At 44.2% G+C, this 16,012-nt stretch overlaps 1 long non-coding RNA gene across 1 annotated transcript; it reads left to right on the plus strand.

Moving 5' to 3' along the window:
• The first annotated feature begins 1,219 nt into the window (after positions 1 to 1,219).
• On the plus strand, positions 1,220 to 14,426 carry LOC139164733 (uncharacterized). Its single transcript, XR_011558688.1, has 3 exons — positions 1,220 to 1,303; positions 3,330 to 3,388; positions 13,946 to 14,426. It is a non-coding gene; the product is annotated as an uncharacterized lncRNA (long non-coding RNA).
• The last annotated feature ends 1,586 nt before the right edge of the window (positions 14,427 to 16,012 follow it).

Raw genomic sequence — 16,012 nt, forward strand, 5'->3', positions numbered from 1 at the left:
AGCGCCAGCGAGCGCCCAAGGGGCGGGGCAATTGTTATTGTTCAAACGCATTAGCCAAAATCTACGCGCTCTTACTTAGGTGCCAGTAGCAGAAGGGAAGGATTTAGAATAAAAAGCTGCTTGGGGTACACTATACTGTACTTTGAAAACTTTAGGCTTGGAGCAGGGGTCTCCAACCTTGGCAACTTTTAAGACTTGTGGACTTCAACTCCCAGAATTCCTCAGCCAGCTTTGCTGAGGAATTCTCCTCAGAAAAGAACTTTGAATAATGCGAGTTGAAGTCCACTCAGCCACCTTTGCTGGCTGAGGAATTCTGGGAGTTGAAGTCCACAAGTCTTAAAAGTTGCCAAGGTTGGAGACCCCTGGCTTAGAGCCTCTTAATTGGGATATTCTGGGAGTTGAAGTCCACCCATCTCGAAGGAGCTGAGGTTGAAAAACTGCGGTAGAGCAAAGCCCTAACCCCCAACATTTTCCGTTAGACTATCCACGATTGACCTCTCCAGGCTCCTAAGAGGTCAGTAAGGGGTGTACATAAGTGCACCAGTGTGCCTTTCGTCCCCTGTCCAATTGTGTCTCCTTTATCTCATATATCTTTTCTTCCTTTCATATATCTTCTCTATTTTTATATCTTTTCTTCTACCCTTTTCTTTATATATATTACTACATGTCTATTCTCTTCTATATGTATTGTGTATTGGATAAATAAATAAATGAAATAAATAAATAAATGAAAGAAAAAAAATTGTAAGAAATTGAACAAACGAGGCTGCATGATTCAATGAGTGGTGATTAAATCCCAACCCAAAGTGAAAGTTTGGTCTCAGGGAAAGGGAAAGCAGAGATATCCTGTACATATGAGTGAAAAATAAGGCCAAGTGGTAATAATCGCCTGAGTCCTATGGGATTGGGCAGCATATAAGTCAAATCAATTAATCAGTAAATAAATAAATAAAATCAATCAATCAATTTTAATACTGATATTTTTCGATTCAATTCCCTTGGCAATTTGATGCATCCTATATTTCCTATAGCTTACACAAATTGAAGTGGTCAAAATACTATTTCAATTCTTGCATGACTCCTAGATATATTTTTTTAACCATGTGGTTCTCTTTATTGTTCCTTTTACAAATCTTGTTTTATTGAGATTATAGACCCCTGGACAAGAGTATATCGTGGTTACATTCAATGCAAGGAGTTGGTATTATCAAGCTGAAACTATTAAAGATGACTTTATGTCAATTGTGAACCTGGAGAAGAGTTGTAATTTCTTGATTGATGTTATATAAAACCATTTATCAAGGTGGGTTTAAGAAGAGCCCTTAGAGTTACAGAACTGTGAATCTTACATGTTTTTTCTTATTTGAATATCAAATCTGGAGCACTCAATCTTTTCAGACAGATTTATTCTTCCTTTTTTTAATTTTAGCAATACTGTACCGTTCCAGGACCCCTCGCGAAGATCGATTTTTCGCGAAGTAGCGGTGCGGAAGTAAAAACACCATCTGCGCGTGCGCAGATGGTGTTTTTGCTTCCACTGCCGGCCGCCCTTCGCCCGCCCACCCCGTTGCTCGCGCCTGGGGTGCGCGCGCGCTTGGGGACATCCCAGCTCCGCTCCCCAGCTGGGAAGCGGAGCTAGGGAGTCCCCACCGTGCGCGCGTTGCTGGGGAAAGCGCGCGCGCTTGGGGACTCCCTAGGTCCGCTCCCCAGCTGGGGAGCGGACCTAGGGAGTCCCCAAGCGCGCGCGCTTTCCCCAGCAACGCGCGCGGGGTGGGGACTCCCTCCCCAGCTGGGGAGCGGACCTAGGGAGTCCCCAAGCGCGCGCGCATTCCCCAGCAACGCGCGCGCGGTGGGGACTCCCTCCCCAGCTGGGGAGCGGACCTAGGGAGTCCCCAAGCGCGCGCGCATTCCCCAGCAACGCGCGCGGGGTGGGGACTCCCTCCCCAGCTGGGGAGCGGACCTAGGGAGTCCCCAAGCGCGCGCGCTTTCCCCAGCAACGCGCGCGCGGTGGGGACTCCCTCCCCAGCTGGGGAGCGGACCTAGGGAGTCCCCAAGCGCGCGCGCTTTCCCCAGCAACGCGCGCGGGGTGGGGACTCCCTCCCCAGCTGGGGAGCGGACCTAGGGAGTCCCCAAGCGCGCGCGCTTTCCCCAGCAACGCGCGCGGGGGTGGGGACTCCCTCCCGAGCTGGGGAGCGGACCTAGGGAGTCCCCAAGCGCGCGCGCTTTCCCCAGCAACGCGCGCGCGGTGGGGACTCCCTCCCCAGCTGGGGAGCGGACCTAGGGAGTCCCCAAGCGCGCGCGCTTTCCCCAGCAACGCGCGCGGGGTGGGGACTCCCTCCCCAGCTGGGGAGCGGACCTAGGGAGTCCCCAAGCGCGCGCGCATTCCCCAGCAACGCGCGCGGGGTGGGGACTCCCTCCCCAGCTGGGGAGCGGACCTAGGGAGTCCCCAAGCGCGCGCGCATTCCCCAGCAACGCGCGCGGGGTGGGGACTCCCTCCCCAGCTGGGGAGCGGACCTAGGGAGTCCCCAAGCGCGCGCGCATTCCCCAGCAACGCGCGCGCGGTGGGGACTCCCTCCCCAGCTGGGGAGCGGACCTAGGGAGTCCCCAAGCGCGCGCGCATTCCCCAGCAACGCGCGCGCGGTGGGGACTCCCTCCCCAGCTGGGGAGCGGACCTAGGGAGTCCCCAAGCGCGCGCGCTTTCCCCAGCAACGCGCGCGCGCTGGGAAGCAGAGCTAGGGTGTCCCCAGGCTCGCGCGCACCGCCCGCTCCGCCCACGCTGTTGCTGGCTCCGCTTCCCAGCTGGGAGGCGGAGGTGGGGTTTCCCGCGCGCGTGCCGCCCGCCCGCCCACGCCGTTGCTCGCGCTGATGCTGTCTTACCAGGGCAAGAGGGGGAAGACCCAGGGAAGCCTCTGCCCGGCGGGGAAACTCCACCATCTACGCATGCGTGGAAGGGCACGCATGCGCAGATGGTGGAGTTTACTTCCGGGTTGAAAACTCGCGATATGGCGTTTCGCGAAACTCGAGATCGCGAAACTCGAGGGATCACTGTATAACATTTGGGAAGGAAGGAAGGAAAAAGTGGAAATTGTGAAATGTGCATCTAAAGTAACCCAGAGACTCATAATCAAGGTGTAGGGGTAAACATTTAAATTATGTACCTTCAGCCAGGAACTCTTGCTTGCATGTGAGGCTGAATGGGGAATTCTGGGAGTTGAAGTCTGCAAGTCTTAAACACTGCCAAAGTTGGACATCTTTGCTGTAACCAAAACCACTACTTAGGGTTGCTATGAGACAAACATAAATTTACTTTATTTTGACCATTTCCATAGATCCCAGGAGCAGAGAAAGAAAGAAGGAGGTAAATCAATCATTTGCCGTCCTACTACAGGTATTCATTTAGCTCTTTCTCGCCAAGTGACATCTAATCAATGTTCCTTTTATAACCAGGTTTAGAAATGTTTTCTCTAAAGGGTGAGGTGTTCCAGGCAATTGTGTCCCAACAAAGACATTGACACTTAAATGTTTGTATATACCAGTTTCAGTCACATTGCCAAGTAACAGTGCGCTGTACATTTTGAATGGAACCACAAAATGAGATTTTATTCTCCTGCCTCCATGAAAAAGAATAAGTATTTCTTAATTATGAATCATGCCTTAAGTTTTATGTACAATTCCTCTTTTTCCTTTTCAATAACTTTTGAGAAAAATATATTGGTGTGAGATTTCAGGCGAAGAACCAAAGTAGAAATAATTGGATCACTAATCCACCCTTGGCTCTGATCTCAAGCTAAATCACTTATCTCTGGTATTCCTGCTAGCTGCTATTAGCTGTGGAAAATAGCAGCTGTGTGGGCAATTTATTTGGAAACTCACTAGCATTTGGGGAAAGGATTAAATGATTATCTCTGCACTCCAGATTCTCTTTGGCCCAAATTACTTTTCAGGATGAGAAATATAATGTGGTGAGATCCATTCACATTCTTCCCATGTTATAGTTACTTGGCCCTAAATAATGTTATAGATTTGTTGCATAGGAATGTACTTCAGCCAGGGAATGAAATAGGTAGTTTGTTTCCTCTAGGATTTGACACGGGGACAAGTACTGCCTGATAAGACCAGTAATGCAAACAGCAGAATAACAATATACAAAAATTATTCCAAATTATAGGAAGGGCTCGATAGGTGGATAAAAATGGCAAATCCTGTCTAAACATCTGGCTGACTCCGAGTCTTCAGAGAGGGGCGGCATACAAATCTAATGAATTGAATTGAATTGACTGTGCAATCAACCATTTAATAATACATTAAGCCTGTATACTCAACAATTACAATGAAATAAATAAAACCTAAAAGATAAAGACAAAAGTTGAGAAGCATGACAGACCAGATGGAATGAAGTGGGGAGTCTCACTGAATCTTGCCAAGATACACGTAGATTTTAGGGTCATTTAGATTTTGAGGAACCCTCATTCCAAAGGACAGGGGCTGCTGCAGAGAAAGCATATTTTAGGATCTCAATAGATGACATTGTTTCATCAAAGGAAATCAGAAGATGCCACAGACAACCTGCAAGATCACTTCCAACTCTGTTAATCTGTTAAATAGGCTGATGTTACAGGTGACAAGTGATCCCTCAAGTAACCAGGCCTTATGCCATGTACAATTTTATAGATAGTAACCAGCACCTTGAATTGAATCTGGAACCAAACCAGCAGCAATGCTGCTTGGCAACAGAGGTGTTTCACGGGCATACCTAAACATGCCTAACACAGCTTGCACTGCTGCATTCTGGACCAACAAAAACTTTTGCATGGTCTTCAAGGGAAACCCAAAGTAGACCATGTTGCAGTAGTCAAGCCACAAAGTAACTAGAGCATGACTGATTGTAGGAAGCCGCTTTTCTTGTCCCAATATGGAAAAGTGCATGGCTAACGCACCAGATGGAGGCTTGGTAGCACCTACTCTTTAAGTAGGAGCTACAAATCTGAGAACACCTTCAGATTACAGTGATACCTCGTTTTACAAACGCCTCGTCATACAAACTTTTAGAGATACAAACCTGGGGTTTAAGATTTTTTTGCCTCTTCTTACAAACTATTTTCACCGTACAAACCTACCGCCGCCGCTGGGATGCTCCACCTCTCGACTTCCGTTGGCAGCGAAGCACCAGTTTTTGCACTGCTGGGATTCCCCTGAGGCTCCCCTCCATGGGAAACCCCATCTCTGGACTTCCATGTTTTTGTGGTGCTGCAGGGGGATCCCAGCAGCATAAAAATGGGCGCTTTGCTGGAAGCGGAAGTCAGGAGGTGGGGTTTTCCAGCGAGGGGAGCCTCAGTGAAATCCCAGCAGCACAAAAATGAGCGCTTCGGCTGGCAAAAGGAGTGAATTTTGGGCTTGCACGCATTAATCGCTTTTCCATTGATTCCTATGGGAAACATTGTTTTGTCTTACAAACTTTTCATCTTAAGAACCTCGTCCCGGAACCAATTAAGTTTGTAAGACAAGGTATCACTGTACATACAAGCCTGGAGTGGTACCCCATCCAAGGTTAAAAGTGGAATATTTGGGGTTTGCACTCACAGCCACCAGTCTTGGTAAACTTGAGTTGGAGGCAGTTCCTACCCATCCAGCTTTTCACAGCTTCCACTAAAATATATATTTAAGTAAAAATGGTATCGTATTGTTGAGCATTATAATGAGGTCTTATATCACTTCCTAAGCCTTCATTATGGAAACATTACTGGCCCATTAGGATACCAGCCAGAATAACTAGAATCAGACTAAACAACAAAAGCAAGCTAAATTGAATGCACAGTGCTGACATTCTAATTGCCAATTGCCAGGGAAGCCTGAAGCAAGGCACTCTTGCATAGCTAATGTCACTGAAGCTTTCAATACACAGCACCTCTTGGAGAAGTGATATTCAGACTCTCATTTGACAGAATACTTAACTGAAAAGATAATTATTTACCTAAGGAACAAGCCCCTTCCTAACTAGAAGGGGAAGGTAGATACAAGGTAGATACATTGTAACAACATTGCCAAGAAAGCATTAAGAGTTGTTAATCTAATCTTACATAGCTTCTTCTCCAAAAACATTAAACTGCTAACCAGAGCTTACAAAACTTTTGTCAGACCAATTCTAGAATATAGTTGACCTGTATGAAACCCACGTTGGGTATCAGACATAAATACAATTGAGAGAGTCCAGAAATATTTCACCAGAAGAGTCGTTCACTCCTCCTCTCACAACAAAACACCTTACTCCACCAGACTTGAAATACTGCGATTAGACAATTTACAACTATGTTGCCTCCTATCTGATCTAACAGTACTTGATAAAATCATATACCAAAATGTCCTTCCTGTTAGTGACTACTTCACCTTCAACCACAACAACACACAATCACGTAACAGATTCAAACTTAATGTAAACTGCGCCAAACTAGATTGCAGAAAATGCGACTTCAGCAATAGAATGCTCAACACCTGGAATGCATTACCTGACCCTGTGGTTTCTTCCCCAAACCCCAAAATCTTAACCTCAGATTGTCTATAGTTGACCTCTCCCTTTTTCTAAAAGGTTTTGTAAGGGGCGTGCATAAGTGCCTACCGTCCCTGTCCAACTGTCCTATTGTCTTCTTTTATCATTACTTACTACTTATGTTATGCTTATACAAACTACAATCCTATACTTGTTCCTTGCAACTCTATGATTCTGTGGTTCAGGTTGCTGGGATTCACCTCTTATTCATAAAGCATCTTATATAATTGAACTACTTGCTTGAATATACAGTATTTCTTTGAATAATTGAAATAATGAAGTAACATGCAAGGAAAGAAATATAGATACATTTATTTATTTATTGGATTTGTATGCCGCCCCCCTCTGTAGACTCGGGGCGGCTAACAACAGTAATAAAAACAGCATATAACAATCCAATATTAAAATAGTTAAAAACCCTTATTATAAAACCAAACATACATACAGACATACCATGCATAACATTGTAAAGGCCTAGGGGGAAAGAGTATCTCAGTTCCCCCATGCCTGGCGGCAGACGTGGGTTTTAAGAAGCTTACGAAAGGCAAGGAGGGTGGGGGCAATTCTAATCTCTGGGGGGAGTTGGTTCCAGAGGGCCGGGGCCGCCACAGAGAAGGCTCTTCCCCTGGGTCCCGCCAAGCGACATCTATTAAGATAAAGTGTAAAGTGGGAGGGGGAGCAGTTACAGCAGACAATGTTCAGAATTTTCACACTGGCCAAAAACATTTGATTTTCTCTCTATATATATTTTTTTTCCTGGATGCAGTTCTTATAACTCCTTAACTGAAAACCTAGAAGTATATCAGACAGCAATATGGAGCAGAAAATTGAATTAGGTAAACTTAATTTTAATTTCTGCGCATTCCAATTAATCTGTTGCAATTAGGGCATAATTAAATACAAATGATTTGTATACTTTCAATGTCATGTTTGTTTTATTCTACTAATTTAAAATGCTACGAAAAAATTGTTTTTCCAGTTCTTTTAAAACACTCTTTTGCTGAAATGGAACCTATTTTTTTTACATTAAAACACACAGAATGATTCATCTAAATTCACAGTCACCCCATTTCCTTACAGCAGTAGTGATATGCTTCTGAATCGCCCATTTAACAAATAAATATGAGTCAATTGCCAAACATCTGAATTTTGATCATGTGACAATGGGGATGATGCAATGGTTGTTAAGTGTAAAAAATGATCATAAGTCATTTTTTTCCAGAGCCATTGTAATTTTGAATGGTCATTAAATGAACTTAAATAAGTGTTCTGACACAGCCTTTGCAGGACAAAGAGATACCTTGTGCCAACCCTCCACCCCTCTTTATTTAGCTCTTGTGAATTACTGGCATTCACACACTGAAAAGTCCAGGTAATAAACCTTCAAATGGTTAATTGCAGTAACAGACCTTATCAATTTCCTGGGATACTTACCTGGTGAGAGCTTCCAGTCCTAAAGTTGTAAATTAAATTCTGGCAAGCAGTCTCCGAGGCAGGAACCAAGATAAGCAAATCTTCTAAAAGAAATCTGGACTGTTTATTTATTTATTTATTATTTAGATTTGTATGCCACCCCTCTCCGCGGACTCGGGGCGGCTCACAGCAAAATATAACAAATCGTAACTGTTGTCTCCTGGTGGGCTCCTGCTGGTTCTAACTGGATGGGCAGAACCGTATGTTAATTTTCTGAGCAGTTTGGAGAACCGGTTGTTGGGGGGGGGGATATTTTCCCGCTTTGTTTGTTTGTTTGCTTATATATTTATTTATTTGTTTATTTATTGGATTTGTATGTATATCTCAATTCCCCCATGCCTGACGGCAGAGGTGGGTTTTAAGGAGCTTACGAAAGGCAAGGAGGTGGGGGCTATTCTAATCTCTGGGGGGAGTTGGTTCCAGAGGGTCGGGGCCGCCACAGAGAAGGCTCTTCCCCTGGGTCCTGCCAAACGACATTGTTTAGTTGACGGGACCCGGAGAAGGCCAACTCTGTGGGACCTAACTGGTCGCTGGGATTCGTGCGGCAGAAGGCGGTCCCGGAGATAATCTGGCCCGGTGCCATGAAGGGCTTTATAGGTCATAACCAGGGCTAATCCTGCAAGGAACGCAGGAAGGAAAGATTCTAGTGTGCCTGTATTTCTAGCCTAATCCTTATCTTAATTGCTGCCCCTGCTGCTTTAAGTGTTTTCCAGAAACTGCCCCTAACAGCCTTAATAGTTCTTGACAGTAGCCCAGACTTTTGTCTGTAGCTGAGCTTCCCCAGAGTGGCCCCCCTCCCCTGAATTTTTTTCTGATACTTTTATTCCTGAGGCATGAACAGCTATTTACAAAAGGTTGGCATAGCCATAGAAGAATTGGCTGAGAGGCAAGCTTGGCATTCTGTCTGATATTTTTAGTGCCTTTCTGAGGGCATGTAATTTTTTTTGCTCTTTTGTATTTCACCAGGATTGTATTTCAGCATGTGGTGACCACCATTTGATAGCTAGCCAGATTTTTAAAGAACATTAATGCACCCATGCTTATATAAACCATTGCTTATTTGTTGTTCTGCTGGCGTGTCGCAACCGCCTGTCATTACAGGGTAATTAGTCCAGGAAGACACACACCACAGGATAAAAGGAAAACCCAAAAGTTTTTATAAACAGAAAAACAGAAACAGCTCCCTTTTTAAATGTCAAAGGGATTTTCTGGTACACACAAGGTACAGGTTAAATGCAGTCCAATTGCTCACCCAATAACTGGGAAATTGAGTCCAATTCTAAAGTCTAGAGAGTCCACACACACAATCCTGAACAGCAAAACCCACGATCTTGACGAAACAATGAATCAGATAAACTGCCATGAGGCTAAAACACCAGGCTGCACTTTTATCTGTAGCACTAATTACAGCAGCCCCACCCAACCACAGGTGGCTTCATTTTCTCTTGTAATAATCCTTCAGTTGTTGTCTCCTGTGCATCACTCTACGCATGCATGGATGTGTCATTAATTCTTGTTCAGAATCCAGGGATGATACAGATGACTGATCTCCTCCTGGGCTGTCTGCCAAACTCCCCTCTTCCCTGTCACTCACGCTTCCTAGGTCAGAGGAGACTTCGTCGGCAGATTATACTGGGAGCAAAACAGGCCTGCAGCATGTGGATGTCTCCCCCACATCCACATCCACATTCCTTGGGGCAGGAACTGGGCCAGAGCTAACCACAACATTTGTTAACAATATAAAATTGCTTATTAGCAATGTAAAGTATATATGAGAGCCAGCTTGGTACAGTGGTTAAGGCATCAGACTAGAAACCGTGAAACTGTGAGTTCTAGTCCCAGGCTCAAAGCCAGTTGAGTTACCTTGAGCCAGTCATTCTCTGAGCTCTAGGAAGGAGGCAATAGCAAACCACTTTCTAAAAAAAACTTTGCCAAGAAAACTGCAGGCATGCTCCATGAAACTGGACATAACTGGATGAAAGAAACAGAAAATGACAGTTAATAATAAATAAACAGTATGTATCGCTATTCACAAAGAGATGCAGCATTTATCTTGAAGGTTTAGAAAAAGTTAACGAAATGTGTTTCCTGAAGTAGATACAATTTCCTGTGGGAGTTTTTAATGGAAAAGACAGGCTCAGAAAACAAGTCATGCACTGCAGTTAAAATACTGCTAGCTGGTTTGTTAATCTGAGAGCTCCCTTTTGTATAAAATAAACAGACAGCATTTAGGTATTCTGATGGGCATTTAACACCGAATTTGGGTGCTGTGCATTTTATTTTAATTCAGTGGTAAGGGTTGCTTTAGAATCAGACTGCATTACATATAAATATTCATAGCTTGAGCCTTGGCGCTTTGCCTTCCAGCAGACTTTAAAGGAAATCTAGGGCCAATTGACTAAGCATTTTGGTAACCAGGCCATCCATTGTTAATTCCTGCTTACATTTTAGATCTTTTCTCTCCTTCATTCGCCTTAAGTTCATTTAAAGTTATACATTAATTATGCAAAAATGCTGGGATCCAATTTGCCTTATTATAATTCTTAAGAGCATAACACCATCACGATATGCATCTATCTTAGCAAAAATTATGAAAGATCTTAAGATAGTTTTGCTTGTCCATTGAACCCTAATTTAAGTAAAGTATTTATGTGGATTTGGTTTTAATTGAAGTGAGTGAGTGAAAATTGTGCTTAAGTTCTGGAATATTAGCTTCAACAGGGAGCAGGACGATTTCCATAGCTTGCAGAGAGAAAATAGTAATACTGTACAATGTTTGGGGTTTTTTGTGGGTTTTAGTAAGAGAGGATTCATAACATTTATTATGTTTTCTTCAGGGGTAATAAAGATGAATAGTAACAGGAAACTATTATTTTTGTTTCAGGATTTATATTTTAAGAGTCTGTGTACATGATGAATGTCTGTTAAATACTATCAACAAATTATCCACTTCAGAGAAAATAAAAAACAAGAATGTGCTCTTACAAAGTAATTTTGTGTCCTAAAACAATGGCACATCATTGTTTTGGGCTAATTTAAAATTTTGCGTGCATTGAAAATGCTCCCACAAAGTGACCGTCATGTGACTACAGGGTGAGGGGGAAGTAAAATAAAAAAATCTCTTTATTGGTAGAAAAACTGGTAAGTTTGCTGTCTGTTGCAATTTTTATTTTCTGAAACTACCTGTGGAATGACATGGAGACTAGAGAACGAAAGAAGAAACCAGAGGCTGCAATTATCGCCATCTTGCAGATCAACTTCACATTTAATTTAAAGAATTTGAAAGCAAAGTTGGATAACCAGTAAAACATTGTTGGCCTACAGTACTATTGAATCAAGTGGGGTGGCACTTTCAAGTATCAAGTACTGTATATACAGATACTTTGCCTCTAAGTTTTGTTGAACTTCCAGTTTCTTCCACTGTTGCTTTGGCCCTCCCCTTTAGCTTTAACTTGGGGAATTTTGTTTGTTTGTGGATATTATGTGTGCTTTATGGGTTTTTTTTATTGTCTCCTGTTTGAGGATTACTTTAATGAAAAGCAGGCTAAAATCATTATAAAGCAATAAAGATACTTGGAATAAGGTTTCAGCTCTTTTCCTGTGCTACATTCCATTCCAAATACCTGTGATCCCCTGGGGCAAAATCTAGCCTAACAGACCAGAGTCTTTGTCTCTTCTTTCCAGCTTTTGAACTTATAAACCTTCCCAGGTGCATTTCGACAACATATAGGAAGGGCTGCAAGAAAGAGAACAATTGGTCTCTATCCAGTTCAGTTGAAATGTCCTTGGGAAGGGTAACTGGGATGCCTCATTCTGCTTTGTCTCTCCCTTGCACAATTCTTCTTTTCTAATTATTTCTATTTATATTCTGTTCAATTCTTCTTCTATAAGCCGAGTTTTATTTTGTTGACTTCATGGTATTACTCAGTGGTGGGATTTGAATAACTTAACAATCAGGTTCTCTGACTTGGTATGCGTGACTTGTAGGTCATGTGACTGGATGGGTGACATCACTCATCATACCCAGCCTCGCCTCGCAGCCACTTGCCTCAAAGGCAGAGGTAGGATTCAGCTGGTTGGGGCTAATCCCGCCACTGGCTGGTCCCGCCCCCACCCATTTTTGGCCTGCTTTTTGAGCCTTTTTCAAGCCATTTTTGGCCTGAAAAACAGGCTGAAGAATGAGTGGGGCCCAAGGCTAGCCAGTGGTGGGATTTGCCAGTTCACTGAACTGTGCAAATGTTAACTACTGGTTCACTTGAACTGGTGCAAACCGGCAGCGGACCATATCTGATATTACCATATGCATACAGAGAGGATACAGATTTTAATATGACAACATTAGGATTAGGTTTCGTTTTAAAAGAAATGAAACAAAATTGCAGCTGGACTTCTTCAGGTACTGTATTGTAATTACAGTGGTACCTCAAGATACGAACCCCTCGTCTTACGAACAACTTGTGATATGAACCCGGGGTTCAGGAAAATTTTGCCTCTTCTTACGAACTTTTTTCGAGTTACGAACCGGCGTTCAGAGACTGCTGGGAAGCCGCGCGGCTGTTTTAAAAGGTGACAGCCGGGCGGCGGGGCTTCCCAGCAGCCTCCTGAACGCTGGTTCGTAACTCGAAAAAAGTTCGTAAGAAGAGGCAAAATTTTTCTGAACCCCGGGTTCGGTTCGGGAGGTTGCTGGGAAGCCCCCCAGCCCGGCTGTCACCTTTTAAAACAGCCGCGCGTCTTCCCAGCTGTCTCCGAACGCCGAACGCGGAAGTTCGGGTTTGGTGTTCGGCTTCGGGAGACAGCTGGGAAGCCGCACGGCTGTTTTAAAAGGTCACAGCCGGGCTGGGGGGCTTCCCAGCACCCCCCCGAACCCCGAACTTTTGCCAAACGTCCGGGTTCAGGGTTCGGGGGGGTGCTGAGAAGCCCCCCAGCCCAGCTGTGACCTTTTAAAACAGCCGCACGGCTTCCCAGCTGTCTCCGAACGCCGAACGCGGAAGTTCGGGTTTGGCGTTCGGCTTCGGGAGACAGCTGGGAAGCCGTGCGGCTGTTTTAAAAGGTGTACTTTTAGAGTCAGAAGCTGCTAGAGTGAGAGGGAAGCAAGTGGAATTTAACTTCTTCCATATATCTACATTTTGGGATTTTGACAGAACAACAGAAACCCTGCCTTTCACCACTACCTGCAGCCTCAGAATTAAAAGCTGGAAATTTCCAGGAAAAGCTAATCAGGTAAAGAGGAAAAGACTTTCCCCCCCAAGACTAATTTCGTCTTGCAGAAATAGATAAAGACTTTAGCCAGGAAACTGCATTTGACCCTTGATTCATTTTTCTATGCTAGAACAGGGGTGTCAAACTCAAGGCCCATGGGCCAGATCCGGCACACAGGGTATTTAGATGTTGCCTGCAGGGACCCCCTGAAAACAGCAAAGAACTGGCCTACGGTGCCACTGCCAGCAAAAATAGAGCTCATGAGGGCTGCATGTAACCCTCCCGAGCTCCGTTTTTACCGGAAGAGTGTTGCAGCAGCTGTCCCAGCTAAAAATGAAGCTCAATTTTTGCTAGCATGGCGCTTGGTCCACCACAGGTGTCCCTATCCCCTGACATGAGTGACACCATGTTGGCCATGCCCACGCTGGCCACGCCCCCAAGGTCAAATAACCCTGATGTGGCCCTCAATGAAATCGGGTTTGACACCCCTGTGCTAGACTATTATAGTTGACTTCTACCAATGGTTTGCTGAGAACATCGCATGTACTGTATTTCTATAAATCAGGCTTAATTTATTATCAGTTTTACTTTTTAAAAGAGTTTTATTTTGTTTAAGATTTGTGTAATTTATCTCTATTCACACACCTATAAACAGTATGGCCAGGAAATTATATTATAAAAATTTTTATTCACCTCTTCTCACTGACCCATTTACTTTTTTATTGCCAGAAAAACACATCTGTTGCATCCAATGCAAGGGACAGATATTGGTTGAGATCTCCCTAGAAGATCGACAGTGATGATGGCAGGAACTATGAAGCTGCTACTCCAAGGCAGAGAATCGTGGACGGGGTGGGTAGAATCAAGAGGCTTCTAGAAGAGGAGGTAGATTCGTTCTCAGCTGGAAAGAATTTGCCTATCTTGTGATAAATCTGATACCTGAAATTAATGGGGAAAGGATGGGGAAACATCACTACCTAATAATCACTCTTTTCTCAGTTTCTACTAGGGGTTTTCAAAGTTTTTCCCTACCGGTTCTGTGGGCGTGGCTTGGTAGGTGTGGAAGGAAGGAGGGAAGGAAGCAAAATCCCCATTCTCTCCTCACTCCTGGGGGAAGGATATTGTAACATTTCCATTCCCACCCCACTCTGGGGCCAGCCAGAGGTGGTATTTACTGGTTCTCCAAACTACTCAAAATTTCTGCTACCAGTTATCCAGAACCTGCTGAATTTCTCCCCCTGAAAACATCAGCATCTTGGTGGAGAATATTAGAAATCTAAATATTTGTTACTAAAATTTCATTGGGGCAAAATTGTAATAGAGCTTGATTTGACCACCATATAGCTGAGATTTTGCTAAGAATATTGTCTTCCAGTAGAGATGAATAATGCAATATTGGTACATTAAAAAAGATTGAAAGTCTAATGTTAAATTTTGAGTTTTATGGGAAATATAATAAAGCCTTGAAAAACTATGCTCAGATATTTACAATTTTTTTCTGGTTCTTTTACATGTCTATTTAACGCTAAAAATCAGACTTTGGAAATCTTTATCTTTAGCTACTGTATTCTACCCTGCAATAATGAGCAAGATAACATAAGAATACTTTAAACCCAGTGCAATATCCCACAATAGGATTGTGTAAAAGGAGAGTTTCAGTATGCTTGCTAGCCAGCTTTGGAAGATTATGAATTAAGCCGGCCAAGATATCATGGCAATTATGTGATTAATATAAATGCTAAGTATGAATATGGTGCCAAGATCCAACCTTGTTTACAGATCAGGATTACTTTTGTAAAATCATTTCAAACATGAAATTTTCACAATTGCAAGAACAGACAGCAACCCACCAAAGAGTTCTCAAGTTCCAGTCACCACTTGCCTTTTGACAAATCAGCTCGTGTGCCAGCAGATATGGCTCCGTGCGCCACCTGTGACTCTCGTGCCATAGGTTCGCCATCACTGTAACTCTGAAGCCTGATTGTTCTACCAGAATTGAAGAATATATATATACAGTGTTCCCTTGACTTTCGCGGGGATGCGTTCCAAGATCACCTGCGAAAGTCAAATTTCCATGAAGTAGAGATACAGAAGTAATTACACTATTTTTGGCTATGAACAGTATCGCAGGACATCCCCTAATACTTTAAACCCCTAAATTACAATTTCCCATTCCCTTGAACAACCATTAGATTATTACTCACCATTATTACTGTTTTCCCATGCTCCAGCACATGTGCACGCTGGAAACCAGAAAAGCAGCTGGCAATTGTGCAAGTGCCCACAGAGAAGGGTCTGACACACATACCATAGGTTCGCCATCACAGCTCGAGAGACATTTTGTGTGAGTGTGGGTGTGAGAGAGAAAAAGTAACACTCCAAATTATGTGGAATGGCCATACTTTGAAAATCTTCCTAAAGGCCAGGCAGCTACACTGTACCACAAAAAGAAGAGTACAGTGTTCCCTCGATTTTTGCGGGGGGATGTGTTCTGAGACCGCCTGCGAAAGTCAAATTTCCGCGAAGTAGAGATGCTTCCTTTCTTCCTCCCCCTCCCTCCTCCATTCCTGGTTTTACTTAGCCCCAGAACCCGCAGGAGCAATGGGGTGGCAATCTGGGGGCTTTGCTGCGCTCTAGGGCGCAGGTGGTGGCGGCAGAGGCTGGAGTGGAGGCCGCGCATCTCAGCTGTTCGGCGGCCCGCATATACATGCTACTGTTGCCACTGCTGCCACCGATTTTGCCGCTGCCAGGCCCCTCAGCTGTTTGACGGCTCACAGGACCTCTTCCGCTGCTGCT

The sequence above is a fragment of the Erythrolamprus reginae genome, chromosome 3 (assembly GCF_031021105.1).
Source record: "Erythrolamprus reginae isolate rEryReg1 chromosome 3, rEryReg1.hap1, whole genome shotgun sequence".
Classification (NCBI taxonomy): domain Eukaryota; kingdom Metazoa; phylum Chordata; class Lepidosauria; order Squamata; family Dipsadidae; genus Erythrolamprus; species Erythrolamprus reginae.